This window comes from Rhipicephalus sanguineus, chromosome 10, assembly GCF_013339695.2.
Source record: "Rhipicephalus sanguineus isolate Rsan-2018 chromosome 10, BIME_Rsan_1.4, whole genome shotgun sequence".
Classification (NCBI taxonomy): domain Eukaryota; kingdom Metazoa; phylum Arthropoda; class Arachnida; order Ixodida; family Ixodidae; genus Rhipicephalus; species Rhipicephalus sanguineus.
In genome coordinates this window covers 133,634,544-133,649,099 of record NC_051185.1, presented here as the reverse complement: position 1 = coordinate 133,649,099, position 14,556 = coordinate 133,634,544, and the positions used below count along the sequence as shown (strand labels likewise).

Sequence of the window (14,556 nt, the reverse complement as noted above, 5' to 3'; positions counted from 1 at the left end):
TTCACGGAACTTTCAGACAGCACTAAATTTGATGTTTATTTCGAATTACACGCTTGCCTTATCCCTGCAAGCTGGCTAAGAGTGCAACATGGCACCTGCTTTCTTCTCAGACCATTCGTCTTCATTTGTGAAAATACTGGACCATCCATTTAAGGCACTCACTCGCAAAATTCTTGCAGCAGCATGGTCACTTTGGACAGGCAAGCAGTGATCTCTCCATCAGAAGTTTTGCACTGTGGCATTGCTAACTGGCCCTTGAAGGCACATGTTGTAGCAAGAGCATGTCGGGTTTGCATGGGAGTTCATAGCGCAAGAAACGACGCCCACAGGCAACAATGTTTAGCTTGACACCACATGTATCGTTGTTTAACAACCATAACTTGCGCAGTATTCAAAAACCCAACTATCTTTGTACAGATAGGTTAACTCTTTGCAGGAAAAGGCAATAGATGACTTGGAAATACAGTAATAACCCAGGCTGTCAATCAACTCGGCCTCGGCGCTGAGTTGGCGTTTGGCGCACTCTAAGTTAGTGAAAAGGGGACTTGTGAAGGCCTGCTTGTTCAGCACATTAAGCAAGTCATGGCCTGAGTACATGACAAAAAGCTTTAATGAACAAATCGTCCGTCTGGGGCTTACCCATCACACATGCTTGTCATCGTTGCCGAGGGTCTCCTAAGCTTGTCAAAAAGGACTCGCGCCAGGCTGCTTCCAGCGGGTTCGAGAGAAGTCGCAATCGTTCCGTACACCCACCGTATGTCACACTCATTAAAAAAGATGGGACAGTGTGTGAACGTAAAGGTAGTGTTTTTGGTTCCCACAAAATTGCGTTGTTTGTGCAGACTTTCCAGACCTGGCTTATGGGACAAGCAGGGGTGCAAAAAGAAGCGTCAAAAAAAGTTTGCTGAATGCGCTGATGCAGTTGCCTACAAGCTTCCAATAACACGAAGAAGCAAATCTTTGGGCAGGTTGGTGGTACATGCTTACGACTAGTATTAAGGCTTGCAGTGCCTCCGATCCTGGAGGAAATCACGTGAGGGGCAGAAAGCTTTCAGAGGGTCAATACATCCACTGAGAAGACAAAGAAGACGGCTTAGGCAAATGCGCTACTATTACATGCCGCAAGAGACACGCTACTGGCTCAGATGGGATGCTCGGTGTTTATCAAGGTGTGCATAGCATGAAATGGCACGCTCTTGAGAACAGACTTTTCAGACCACAAGGGGCACCCGACTGTATTACAATAAATGTGTGCACATTTCCTACTGATTGCTTGCACAAAGTGTCCGCAAACACTTTACCACAAGCTCTTAAGAGGCTGCTACTCCAGCTGGCCCTGTGACTTTGCCATGTTCAAGGAAACTTACTCTTTTGACGACCTTCCATTTTTTAGCTAAACTGACATTTCTTGTACATTTGTACACTGTCACCTGCCTTGTGAGTGAATAACTGAGTTAGAGTTTTTTTTTTTTTTTTTCAAAACGAATGTCCATTCAGAGTAGCCCTCTGTTTCTTTAGTTGTTTTTGCGTGCTTTACCTACCTTGAGACGTCTACTATATTGCCATTGCAATCAGTGGTTTGTCTTGTGGGAAAAACTGACTTTTTGAAGCCCCCCTATCACGTACAGAGTTATGAGGTGCCGCATGATTCCTAATGTCTCTGGGAATTTAGATGGAATAGAATACATAGAAATGTTAGAACTGAGAATTACACGAGAACAATGGTCCCACAGGATAAGCACTGCCTGCCAAGTGCAGGTTTGAAAAAAACCCGCCTTTTATGCAGTCTCGGAGTATACATGCATTCACAATTACTCGAACAATCTTTCTTTGAAAAAGTTTATCTGTCATGCCTTTCTTTTTTTCAAAGGTCTCTTTGAGTTCCCTTTTCCCATGTGGTAGTATATGTCCTTGTTGCACTGCTCAAGGACCTCAGTTCTAAACTAGCCCCCCTCAATTTGTTACTTGTTGATGAGGGTGTCCCGTGGCAGCTGCCACTTTCACCAGCGAAGCTATTTAAGCTAGCCGTAATTTAAGCCTATGTGAAAGCCTATGTGAAAACTATCATCATAAACTGGCGTGCGCCACAGAAATTGGGTAAATCCCACTACTCGCCACTGGTCCACTAAAAATGAAGAAGAAAACTGTCGTCACCAAACCACTGTACCACGGTGCAACCTATCGGAAAACTATCGTAATCATAAACGGGCATGTGCCACAGAAATTGGTCGGTGGTACTACCGGAATAACCACCTGGGTGTAGCCCCGGCTATACCTAGCTAATACCAAGTTCAACCTAGCCATGCCAAGTTGAACCTCGATATAGCCAAGTTCATCCTAGCTACTACCAAGGTGAACCTCCATATAGCCAAGCTCCATCTAGCCACACCAAGCATAAGCTCGATATAGCCAAATTCTACTGAGTTCAACCTAGCTACAACCAAGTTCTGCCTAGCTACAACTAGAATAAGGAGCCCGTAGATCTGTTGGAGGCGCAAACGCTTGGTTTCAGCACGAGGTTCTGTCTCTGTCATGTCTGTGACTGTGTGGTTTAACTCGAACCTCTATTTGCTGAGAATCAACATAGAAACAACCTAGCACCACGTGGCTAAAGCCTAGCAATGACCTATAAGCAATCTGCATCACCTAGCTAAGGCCTAGAAATAACTTAGAAGCTACCAGATTAGTCTTCAGATTTCGTCCAGTTTCACTGTTTCAAGCCTTCCGCGGCTTAGTGCAAGCTTCGCCGATTTTTTTAAAGTGGTGCATCGTGCCTTCTTTGCTCGCCCATGACACGATGAGGGATTTGAGAACACACTCTATGAACCACAACCATGTTATTCACTTATGCATGCTCTACAGTATGCCGGACACGTTGAAAGAACCATTCTTGCCGAAAATTGGTTGGTCAAGAATGGCTGCTGTTTCCTTTAGTGAACAACTTCTGTTATTGATCAAGTTGATGCAACAAAAGAGATGTGCTGCAATGAATAGTATTTTATTGCACTTGAACGCCGATTTACTTGCACTGCTCCTTTTGGGTGAATCCCACTGGTGATTGTCATGACGAATAGCACCTCTTCAGTGACGCAAAACTATTTCATGGGTATTGCAGATACGTGTTGCCATATGCTGGACGCAGAATGGGCCAACACATGTTTTGTCGCGTGACCTGAAGAGACTGTGTGCACACAAGCACTTTGCCGAGTTCTCACCAAAAAAATGTGCTGAGGAAATATGATCCTTTGTTTGTCATGAATGCCAGTTTCATTGAAGACAAAAAAGTTTAAAGGAGTACTGACACAAAATTTCACGGCCAAGATAGCCTGCAGGATCGATTCCTGTGAACATGCGTATATCATCTGCAAAATATCAACAGCGAATATAGCTTGGAAGATATTTTAAATGAATTTTGAAGTTTGCGTAAGCGATCGACACCCTCGCGCTATTGACACCCTCAAAGGTGACCCTCGGTGACCCCCCCTACTTCACTCACGTGACCACACAGCAACAAGTTATGATGACGTCATAGCCGCCATTTTTTTGCCGCGTTCACTGCAGCAGCCTACTTCTCGGCGGCTGCTCGTGAACCGCGCGGAAGTGCGTCAGAGTTGTGTGTGCTGACGTGGTCGAGCGCTGCACCCGCTAGGTGGTGATAGTTGCACCCGGAGGCTTGTCGTTTTTGAAACCGAAACTGACACTGGTCGGTAATGAGGAGCCTGTAATTAATTATCTGTCGCGTTCTGCAGCAAACGATGTGCCGTGTTATGACTAATAGGCCCCAAGCAACACATTGCAGCAAAAAAAAAACGCGTGGCCAAAATCTCACCTCTCTCGGCCAGAGTAGTTTGATTTCCATTGTCCTGTGAGACAGTGTCGCGTGATGTAATAGTATTGAGAAACAGTGACCCTGTGCTATCCAGTATTCACGGTAGACTGCTAAATAGACAGTTTAGGGGACGATGGCCATTTTGATTCTTCTCACGTAGCCAGCAAAAGAGATGGCGGCATTGGAGACAAATGCGATGCAGGCCACTGTCCTGTCCAAACAAGATGGCGGCCGAGTGCAATGCTCGGATCTCACCAGTGTGCCCACAAATATAGACGCTTTTTAACATGAAAGTGTTTTATGCCGGGGTCCACGAAGACTTCTGTGACGTATTTTCGTCACAGAAATGATATCGAAAAAAATGCACGCAATCAGGTGGCAAAAAAAAAACTGAAAAAAGAAAAGTTCCGTCAATGGGAGTCGAACCCATGACCTCTCATCCGCAAGAATAGATGCCGGGCACGCTGTCCACTGCGCCACCGTCACATACTGTGGAGGCATTACAAGCCCAGTGATTCCACTCCTGCGCCAAAGTGCGCCAAATTGTATTTACAGCACCATCCTGATAATATTGCCGCAAGTCTTATATTTCATGAGTTGAAGCTTCACCCACAAAGACTGTGGGCAACGCGCTGCGCAGGCCTCGCCGTGATGTGTAGGAAGCTTCGCGATTGTTTTGGAACAATCCGTTAAGATTGCGCGCCGCACGAGAATGTTCCAGCTTTGTCGAGAGATAACGCCGCCAACAGCGATATCGCTGTTGCCGCAAGTCTTATATTTCATGAGTTGAAGCTTCACCCACAAAGACTGTGGGCAACGCGCTGCGCAGGCCTCGCCGTGATGTGTAGGAAGCTTCGCGATTGTTTTGGAACAATCCGTTAAGATTGCGCGCCGCACGAGAATGTTCCAGCTTTGTCGAGAGATAACGCCGCCAACAGCGATATCGCTGGAAAGTTCGATAGCACCTGTATAAAAGCCGACGCACTTCGCCGCTTGTCAGTTGATCGACGGACGACGCCCTGTTCGCCGCTATCATTGTACAGCGTGTATTGCTGTAGTTCTAGTTCTCATTTTCCCGGCCACAAGTTCGGCCAAATAAACAGTTTCATTCTGCAAACGCCGACTGCTTTCTTCGTCGACGTCACGACCACGTGACATCTGGTGGAGGTGCTGCTCGTTCATGTTCCGGACGCCCCCGACAAGCCTTGAACCCAGCCCACGTCGCGAAGAAGACACCGACACCATCAGCGGCAGTCGAGCCAGCCGCAGACTGGAAGGACTACCCCCACGATACGGACCCCTACCGGACAAGACCAGGATCACAACGAAGAAGACAACAGCCACAATGACAACCGCTGTGGCGCCTACAACGGTCGTCATGCATCAACCGAGGGAGCCGCCGACATTCCGCGGATCACCATGCGAGGATCCAGAAAGCTGGCTGGAGGCATACGACCGAGTCTCCACGTTCAACAACTGGGACTGCGACGAGAAGCTACGCCATGTCTACTTCGCCCTTCAAGATGGCGCAAGGACCTGGTTCGAGAATCGAGAGTCCACGCTAACATCATGGGACCTCTTCCGCACCGGATTTCTCAACACCTTCACGAGCGTCATCCGGAAAGAAAGGGCTGAAACCCTTCTCGAGACCCGTGTACAGCTCCCCAATGAAAACGTCGGACTGTACACCGAAGAAATGACTCGACTATTCCGCCATGCCGATCCAGCCATGTCCGAAGAAAAGAAAGTTCGCTTCCTGATGCGGGGAGTGAAGGAAGAACTCTTCGCCGGACTTGTGCGCAACCCGCCGAAGACGGTCTCGGAATTCCTTTCAGAGGCCACCACAATCAAAACGGCGCTAGAAATCCGCACTAGGCAGTACAACCGCCGCATTCCTACGACGACCTACGGGGAGGTTCAGGCGCTGCAGTCTGATGACCTGCGCGATACCATCAGAGCGATTGTGCGGGAAGTGCTGCGCAAACTGTTACCTTCTCTGCAGCATCAAGTGCATTCAATCGCCGACGTTGTCCGCGAGGAAGTCCGGCAATCGCTTGGAATTCCCGAAGCACCGCAGGCTCAGCCGGAAGCAATGAGCTATGCTGCTGCAGCCCGACGCAACACCCCACCCCCTCGCCCACGTCAAGACGGCGCGTCGCCGCAGCAGTTCCGCCGCCAGGCACCGCCGCCACCACCACCGACGCCATACCGCCCGCCCACAGGACAACGCTGCGCCCCCCGAAAGACCGACGTTTGGCGTGCCCCTGACAACCGGCCGCTCTGCTATCACTGCGGGGAAGCCGGCCACACATACCGCCGATGCCAGTATCGACAGATGGGGCTACGCGGATTCGCCGTTATACCGCCGATGCCAGTATCGACAGATGGGGCTACGCGGATTCGCCGTTAACGCGCCGCGCCCGTAGCCAGGCGAACGGCCTCGCGACATCGACGACTACCTCACCGGAACACAGTGGGAAGAACGACGAGCTTCCCGCTCGCCGTCGCCCGGCCGCTACATGTCACCGCACCGCCGGCAGTACACTGGCCCGAACCGGGGCCGGTCGCCTAGCCCGTATCCGGGAAACTAAGGGCAGCAACCGATGGAGGTGCGGTTGCTGTACGACGAAATGCCGAAGATCCTCCGCGGCCGCCGACGACGACAACGCGACGAGACCTTCAGAACACGACGCCAACCGGACGGAGCCCTCACGACGAAACTTCGCGGCCCGAAGAAAACCTGACGACGCAACGTAGAAACAGCGGGACAAATCGACGAAGCCGTGATCCGACGCCACGACCTAACCGCAACGCAAGACGACGAACTAGCGACCTCGATGTCCTTATCGACGGCCACAGCATCACAGCTCTCGTCGACACCGGAGCCGACTATTCCGTCGTCAGTGGGCCATTCACCACCAAGCTGAAGAAAGTAAAGACCGCTTGGAGTGGACCCGAAATCCGGACAGCTGGAGGCCACCTGATAACACCGATTGGTGTCTGCACGGCGAGAGTCACCATCAATAACCACACTTATCCTGCGAGCTTTGTAATCCTACAAAACTGCTCCAGGGATGTGATACTCGGAATGGACTTCCTAAGTGACCACGGCGCCGTTATCGACCTGAGGTCTGAGTCGCAGTGATTCCACTCCTGCGCCAACTGCGCCAAAGTGCGCCAAATTGTATTTACTGCGCCATCCTGATAATATCGACGAAAATTGCGCCAAACTGCGCCAAAGTATCGGGTTTGGGGGCGTCTATCACCGGCAATCGCACGGCCGGCGCGTCAGAACATGTGCAGCTTGATCTTGGGGCTGCCAATGTCGCAACCATGAACCAAGAATTATTCCTCTGAATAAATAGCGCTCGCGCGTGCGTCCCGAATAAGCCACGATGCCATGCACGGTGCCGACGCAGCTTCTGTTCTGCAAGTCGGCTCGACAGCAAAACGCGCTCTCCGCAGAGGCTCGTGACGTCTAGGCCTCTCGGTAGCGAGAAAGTGCGACGGCAATTCATCGGCGGACGTCGTCTGTTCTAGAAACGCTGCTGATAGCTCGTTTCAAGCGTCGCACGGCACGTAAGGAAAGCAATGTTCAGTAATAACTACATCTGTGCTGCTAAAATGTCTGTCACTTCTGTTTCCGGACATCGCGGAATGAAATCTGCGATCGCTAGCAGTATATATATGGAACAATATCGAATTTTCCTTGCTTCGCGTTTATGGAAGAGCACGCGAACGGTGGAAACGCGTTCACACTTTTCCTCAGATATACTTTATCCATGGATCTTCATTCGGAAGAGCTTTTTCGTAATTGCTTATACCAGCACGTCCGAATTTAATCACTCGGCGGTAAATACCCCCTAAAAGGCCCTGCCCTTTCGAGCTCACGTGCTAGGGTTCCAATTCGAATTTTTTGCTTGCTTTTTAAAAATGTCATCTCATTAATAAAAGCATATATCCTGGTCGGAGCAGCCGCAAATACGCAGCTGTCAGTAGCGGGCCCGTCGCTGACGGCCCACAGTGAAGCGGCTACCCCATGTTATACGTCCGCCCCTCGCTTTCGGTGGTCAATAGCTGACGGGTAAAAAAACTCAGTTTCGCTTAAGGGCGAAGCAATGAATGCGATACCAACAAATTGTATTGTTAAACGAAGTAAGGCTAGTAGCTAACTCTTTTGGATTCGATCTCGCGTAACTCAACAAAACACTGGTTTAAGGGAATATGGCCGCTCCAGGAACCGAAGCGTTTTCTTGCTCTGAGTTCTCTAAACACGAAGTAAGCGTTGAGAGCACAGCAAGTTTACGAGCCCTCTCCTGATGCCTCGAGATGGCGCGCGCGCAAGCGACTGCGCCCTTCGAACGATGCGGTCCCCTCCCCCCCCCCCGCTCCCCTGGCGTCCTTTCATGCTCCTTACGAAAGACGGGCGGGGCGTTTCCTCTCTGTTTGATGAGCAATCGACGGCAGGCCCGCACGCGGGAAGATGTTATCTCATGCGCTGTCCGTGCGACGGAGAGAGACGGCCGGCTGGCTTAATCTCTGCTTCAGCCGCGTTCGTCGCCAGCGCTCGCGAGCTTTTACCCGCGGCTAGAATGCGCGTGGTGATGTTATTAATTTGGACTTTATACAGAAAATTACGTCAATGGCGACGGCAAAAATCCGCGGAGAGCGTCCATATAATTGTTATCACAATAAACATTTAAAAAAAGTTGAGGAGCCATTTCACTCTGTGAAGTGGATGATAAGCGAAGCTGTTTCGCGCATGGCAAGGAGGTGACATGGTGGAGGACAGTTTGGTATGTAAGGCCAGGTTGTTAACGTTCAATACGCAATATTAATGCGAAAGCATCAGATGCTTTATCAAACACAAAAATTGACCGTCGGCGGCGTCAATCGATTGATGCAAAAAATAATCATGTGATGGCGTCATCATCACGTCATAGATCGTCAAAACTTGTGACGTCATCATAGCGTGATATATCGTGATGTCACGTGATGACGCCATCACGACATCGTCGCTTTACACTGCTTCCGTAATCGGTGCGCCGATCACGGAGCTAGCGCAAAACCAGGTGAGGTGCAGATAGCTTGCAGAGAAGGAGAGGGAGGATCAACCCGTCGATCGAGAATAAAAAGAACCTGGCTTTCGCCTTGGAGTTTCCTTACGGGAATGCATTAGGGACAGTGTGGCTCTTTGGCATTGAGGCACTGCTGTACATCACGGCGTTTGTCTACAATGTCTGCTGATAACCACATAGATGTATTTAGAGCGTTATTTCATAAAGTGCAATTTTATTGATCTGGTATTCTGTTTATTTGCTAGTGTCGAAAATAATCGCCGAAGAGGTTAATTCAGAACATTCAACTGCATGAGCCCTTATTTTTTCATTAGCGAGTGAAGTATGGAGTTCTCCTGAGATGATTTTTTCCATGAGATTTGCAATGAATCGAAATATTTCTAGCCTTCATAAGAGCCTCCCATAGTAATATTCCGGTGCTTGAATGTTATTGCATTATGCTTCTGTAGTGCACTCCAGGATGTAAAATTCGCTGCTCCAGAGTGCTCCCAGATGCAAAATTATCTGCTCCAAAGTGCTCCAAGATGAAAATTTTGCTGCTCCAAAGTGCTCCAAAACGGAAATTTTGCTGCTCCAAAAATTGCTCCAAATCAGAAGTCCTCGGTAGCATCACTGGAGTCGATAACACTAACCTCAGACAAAGCGCTCCCGCCCCACCCGACGCCAGGGAACCATGCACTGAATGTGATAGAAGAGAGGTGACCGTTCCGCCGCGCTCCAGCGTCATTATTTCCGTCGGCACTGAAAAACCTGCAAACCTTGAAGGCGTAATCGATGGCGATCAGCAACTACTCCTGAATCGTCAAATTTGCGTCGCAAGAGGTATCGCCGAGCTGCATGACGGTAAAGCAAAGGTACTGCTGACAAACTTCAGCCACGAATATAGGCACCTCAACATGGGTACGACGGTTGCCTACATCGACGAATGTGTAGCCGCCAGCGATGCTTTCGCCCTCTTCGATGCTGCCGAACCTGCTTCGACGAATAGAGGTCCCGAACCGGATTTTGACGTCAACCCGAGCCTTCCGAAGGTCAAGCAAGACCAGCTCAAAACCCTGCTCCTGCAATACAAGCACTGTTTCTCGTCGTCCTCGCGGGTCCGACAAACGCCCCTTGCTAAGCACCGCATTATAACAGAAGAAAATTCTCGACCACTCCGACAGAGCCCCTACAGAGTTTCGACGCGAGAACGTGAGGCCATAAAGAAACAAGTCGACGAAATGCTACGCGACGATATCATCCAGCCTTCAAAGAGTCCGTGGGCGTCACCCGTGGTATTAGTGAAGAAGAAGGACGGGACACTGCGCTTCTGCGTTGATTATCGGCGCCTGAATAAAATCACGAAGAAGGACGTGTACCCCCTCCCACGGATAGACGACACCCTGGATCGACTTCACAACGCAACGTACTTTTCGTCGATGGACCTCAAGACCGGCTATTGGCAGATCGAAGTAGATGAAAGAGACCGAGAAAAGACCGCTTTTATAACACCCGACGGCCTCTTTCAGTTCAAGGTCATGCCTTTCGGTCTTTGCGCGGCACCTGCGACGTTCCAGCGCGTCACGGACACCGTACTGGCTGGACTGAAGTGGCAGACGTGCCTTGTGTATTTGGACGACGTCGTCGTGTTTGAAGCAGTACTTCAAGCAATCAAGACCTCTGGACTGACCCTGAAGCCAGAAAAGTGCCGATTCGCATACGACGAGCTCCTGTTTCTCGGTCATGTGATCAGCAAGTCTGGAGTGCGCCCAGACCCGCGGAAAACAGCGGCCATCGCCGACTTCGCGCCTCCCACCGACAAGAAGGCCGTCCGCCGATTTCTCGGCTTATGCGCCTATTACAGACGCTTCGTCAAAAGCTTTTCACGCATCACCGAACCACTCACGCTTCTCACGAAGACTAACGTGGAATTCAGGTGGGAACCGGAGCAAGTGCAAGCATTTGAGGAACTTAAACGATGCCTGCAGACGCCACCCATACTTGCGCATTTCGACGATTGCGCCGATACTGAAATACACACCAACGCAAGCAGCGTAGGACTCGGTGCCGTCCTTGTGCAAAAGACGGACGGGCTTGAAAGGGTTATCAGTTATGCTAGCCGGTCATTATCCAAGGCAGAAGCCAACTATTCCACAACAGAAAGGGAATGCCTCGCCATCATCTGGGCTACGTCAAAGTTTCGCCCCTACCTCTATGGCAGGCCCTTCAAAGTTGTCAGTGACCATCACGCCTTATGTTGGCTAGCTAACTTGAAGGACCCTTCAGGTCGTCTCGCACGATGGAGTCTGAGGCTTCAAGAATTCGACATTACCGTCGTGTACAAGTCCGGACGAAAACACTCTGACGCCGACTGCCTCTCTCGTGCCCCCGTCGACGCGCCGCCGCAAGACGACGACGATGACTGCTTCCTCGGAACTATAAGTGCCGACGACTTCGCCGAAAGGCAACGAGCCGACGCGGAACTGGGGGGCCTTATGGAGTACCTCCAGTGCAAGACCGCCGTTGTTCCGAAGGTATTCAAGCGAGGACTGTCGTCGTTTTTCTTACGGAACGGCGTTCTCCTGAAAAAGAACTTCTCGCCACTTCGAACGGACTATCTTCTTGTCGTGCCCTCATCATTGCGACCAGAAGTCCTCCAGGCCCTACACGACGACCCGACGGCTGGACACCTCGGTGTTTCCCGCACGCTCACCAGAATACAGGAAAAGTACTACTGGCCACGCCTTGCTGCCGACGTCGCCCACTACGTCAAGACTTGCCGAGATTGCCAGCGACGGAAGACACCGCCGACTAGGCCAGCGGGACTTCTGCAGCCAATCGAACCACCTCACCGGCCGTTCCAGCAAATCGGGATGGACCTACTGGGGCAGTTCCCGACGTCGACTTCCGGCAACAAGTGGATCGTCGTAGCAACTGACTACCTCACCCGCTACGCCGAGACAAAGGCATTGCCCAAAGGCAGTGCCGCGGAGGTAGCCAAGTTCTTCGTGGAGAACATCGTCTTGCGTCATGGCGCCCCAGAGGTCCTCATCACAGACAGAGGTACCGCCTTTACAGCGGACCTAACTCAGGCGATCTTAAAATACAGCGAGACGAGCCACCGCCGCACCACCGCCTACCACCCGCAGACCAATGGCCTCATCGAGCGTCTAAATAAGACCATCGCCGACATGCTCGCCATGTACGTCGACGTTGAGCACAAGACGTGGGACGCCGTCCTTCCGTACGTGACCTTCGCTTACAACACGGCCGTCCAAGAAACGACGCAGATGACGCCGTACAAGTTGGTCTACGGAAGGAGCCCGGCGACGACGCTCGACGCCATGCTACCCAACGTCACCGACGAAGAAAATGTCGACGCCGCCGCTTACTTACAACGTGCCGAAGAAGCTCGACAGCTGGCCCGCCTGCGCATCAAGACCCAGCAGCACACCGACAGCCGCCGCTACAATCTTCGACGACGCTTCGTCGAGTACCAGCCCGGCGACCGTGTCTGGGTCTGGACGCCAATACGACGACGCAGACTATGGAGAAGCTTCTTCGACGATACTTCGGACCGTACAGGGTACTTCGACGTCTCGGCGCACTCGACTACGAGGTTGTCGCCGACGGCATCACGAACTCTCAGAGGCGCCGAGCTCGACCCGAGGTCGTGCATGTGGTGCGCCTTAAACCGTACTATGCTCGTTAACGCACCTGAGGACTCTAATGTTTGCTTTCTTTATTAGTTTTCTTTAGTATTGCATGTATTCATGTTCTGTTTTTAAGCATCGGGACGATGCTTTTTCAGAGGGGGGCATTGCCGCAAGTCTTATAGTTCATGAGTTGAAGCTTCACCCACAAAGACTGTGGGCAACGCGCTGCGCAGGCCTCGCCGTGATGTGTAGGAAGCTTCGCGATTGTTTTGGAACAATCCCTTAAGATTGCGCGCCGCACGAGAATGTTCCAGCTTTGTCGAGAGATAACGCCGCCAACAGCGATATCGCTGGAAAGTTCGATAGCACCTGTATAAAAGCCGACGCACTTCGCCGCTTGTCAGTTGATCGACGGACGACGCCCTGTTCGCCGCTATCATTGTACAGCGTGTATTGCTGTAGTTCTAGTTCTCATTTTCCCGGCCACAAGTTCGGCCAAATAAACAGTTTCATTCTGCAAACACCGACTGCTTTCTTCGTCGACGTCACGACCACGTGACAATATCGACGAAAATTGCGCCAAACTGCGTCAAAGTCTCAGGTTTGGGGGCGTCTATCACCGGCATTCGCACGGCCGGCGCGTCAGAACATGTGCAGCTTGATCTTGGGGCTGCCAAAGTCGCAACCATGGACCAAGAATTATTCCGCTGAATAAATAGCGCTTGCACGTGCATCCCGAGTAAGCCACGATGCCATACACGGTGCCGACGCAGCTTCCGTTCTGCAAGTCGGCTCGACAGCAAAACGCGCTCTCCGCAGAGGCTCGTGACGTCTAAGCCTATCGGTAGCGAGAAAGTGCGACGGCGATTCATCGGCGGACGTCGTCTGTTCTAGAAACGCTGCTGATAGCTCGTTTCAAGCGTCGCACGGCACGTAAGGAAAGCAATGTTCAGTAATAACTACATGCGTGCTGCTAAAATGTCTGTCACTTCTGTTTCCGGACATCGCGGAATGAAATCTGGGATCGCTAGCAGTATATATATGGAACAATATTGTAACCAATAAACACAGCACCTGCTACTATAGAAATTATTTATTTAGGCCAAACCTGTGCCCGTAAACTCAAGAGTTGAATCCTCAGCAAGAATGTCCCTTGCTCGCTGTCCCGAACTTCGTCGGTCTCTTCTTTCACACACATGGAGTCTCGTGCCGGTCCCGCTGCATAGCGTGGTGGCGCGCGCAGGCCGACGATTCATCGCGTGCTTTGCTTGCCAGTTGTGTGGCGGCTTTTATAAATGCAGTGTGCGACACGCGTCTTCTGCAGATGTTGAACAACTTCTGGCATTTGTCCCCCTCGTAACACGCATCGTCCCGATGCGTACAGAAGGCCGACTGCTTTCAAAGGATAGGGCTGCTCTTGTTGTGTGAGAACGTGTGCTAGTTCGGTTGTTCAGTTCCTTTCGTAGTACGGGTTCATTTGTACTACATGTACGACTTCTGGGAGATTCCTGCGTCGTGTTGAGCACACTTGACCTTCAGGGGTCACCTCGTAGTTTAAGGTACCTAGCCGGCGAAGAACCCTGTAAGGGCCAAAATAGCGCCGCATAAGCTTTTCGGATAGGCCACGTGCGCGTACAGACGTCCACACCCACACTTGGTCTCCGGGGTTGTACTGTACGCCTCTTCGTCTTAGATTATAACGATGTGCGTCGACGTCCTGCTGTTGAATGATACGGTGCCTTGCAAACTGTCGTGCCTGATGTCAGGGTCATCCTCATTCGTATTGTTCACAGGCAACATCGCGTCTAAAGTCGTTGTTACCGTCCGACCATAAACAAGTTGAAATGGTGTGAAGTGGGTCGTCTCCTGTACTGCAGTATTGTATGCAAATGTAGCATACGGTAGAATACTGTCCCATGTCCGATGCTCGACGTCCACGTACATTGCGATCATGTCAGCAAGCGTTCTGTTGAGTCTTTCAGTTAAGCCATTTGTTTGCGGATGGTACGCTGTC

At 51.0% G+C, this 14,556-nt stretch overlaps 2 protein-coding genes across 3 annotated transcripts in view; both read left to right on the top strand.

Moving 5' to 3' along the window:
* The window catches only part of LOC119372472 (DNA-binding protein P3A2), a 210,871-nt gene that overhangs the window by 18,668 nt on the left and 177,647 nt on the right, over positions 1–14,556 (top strand). The gene's annotated exons all lie outside the window — the stretch shown is intronic.
* Positions 1–14,556, top strand: part of LOC119372473 (protein shifted) — a 709,384-nt gene that overhangs the window by 694,298 nt on the left and 530 nt on the right. The window lies entirely within an intron of this gene.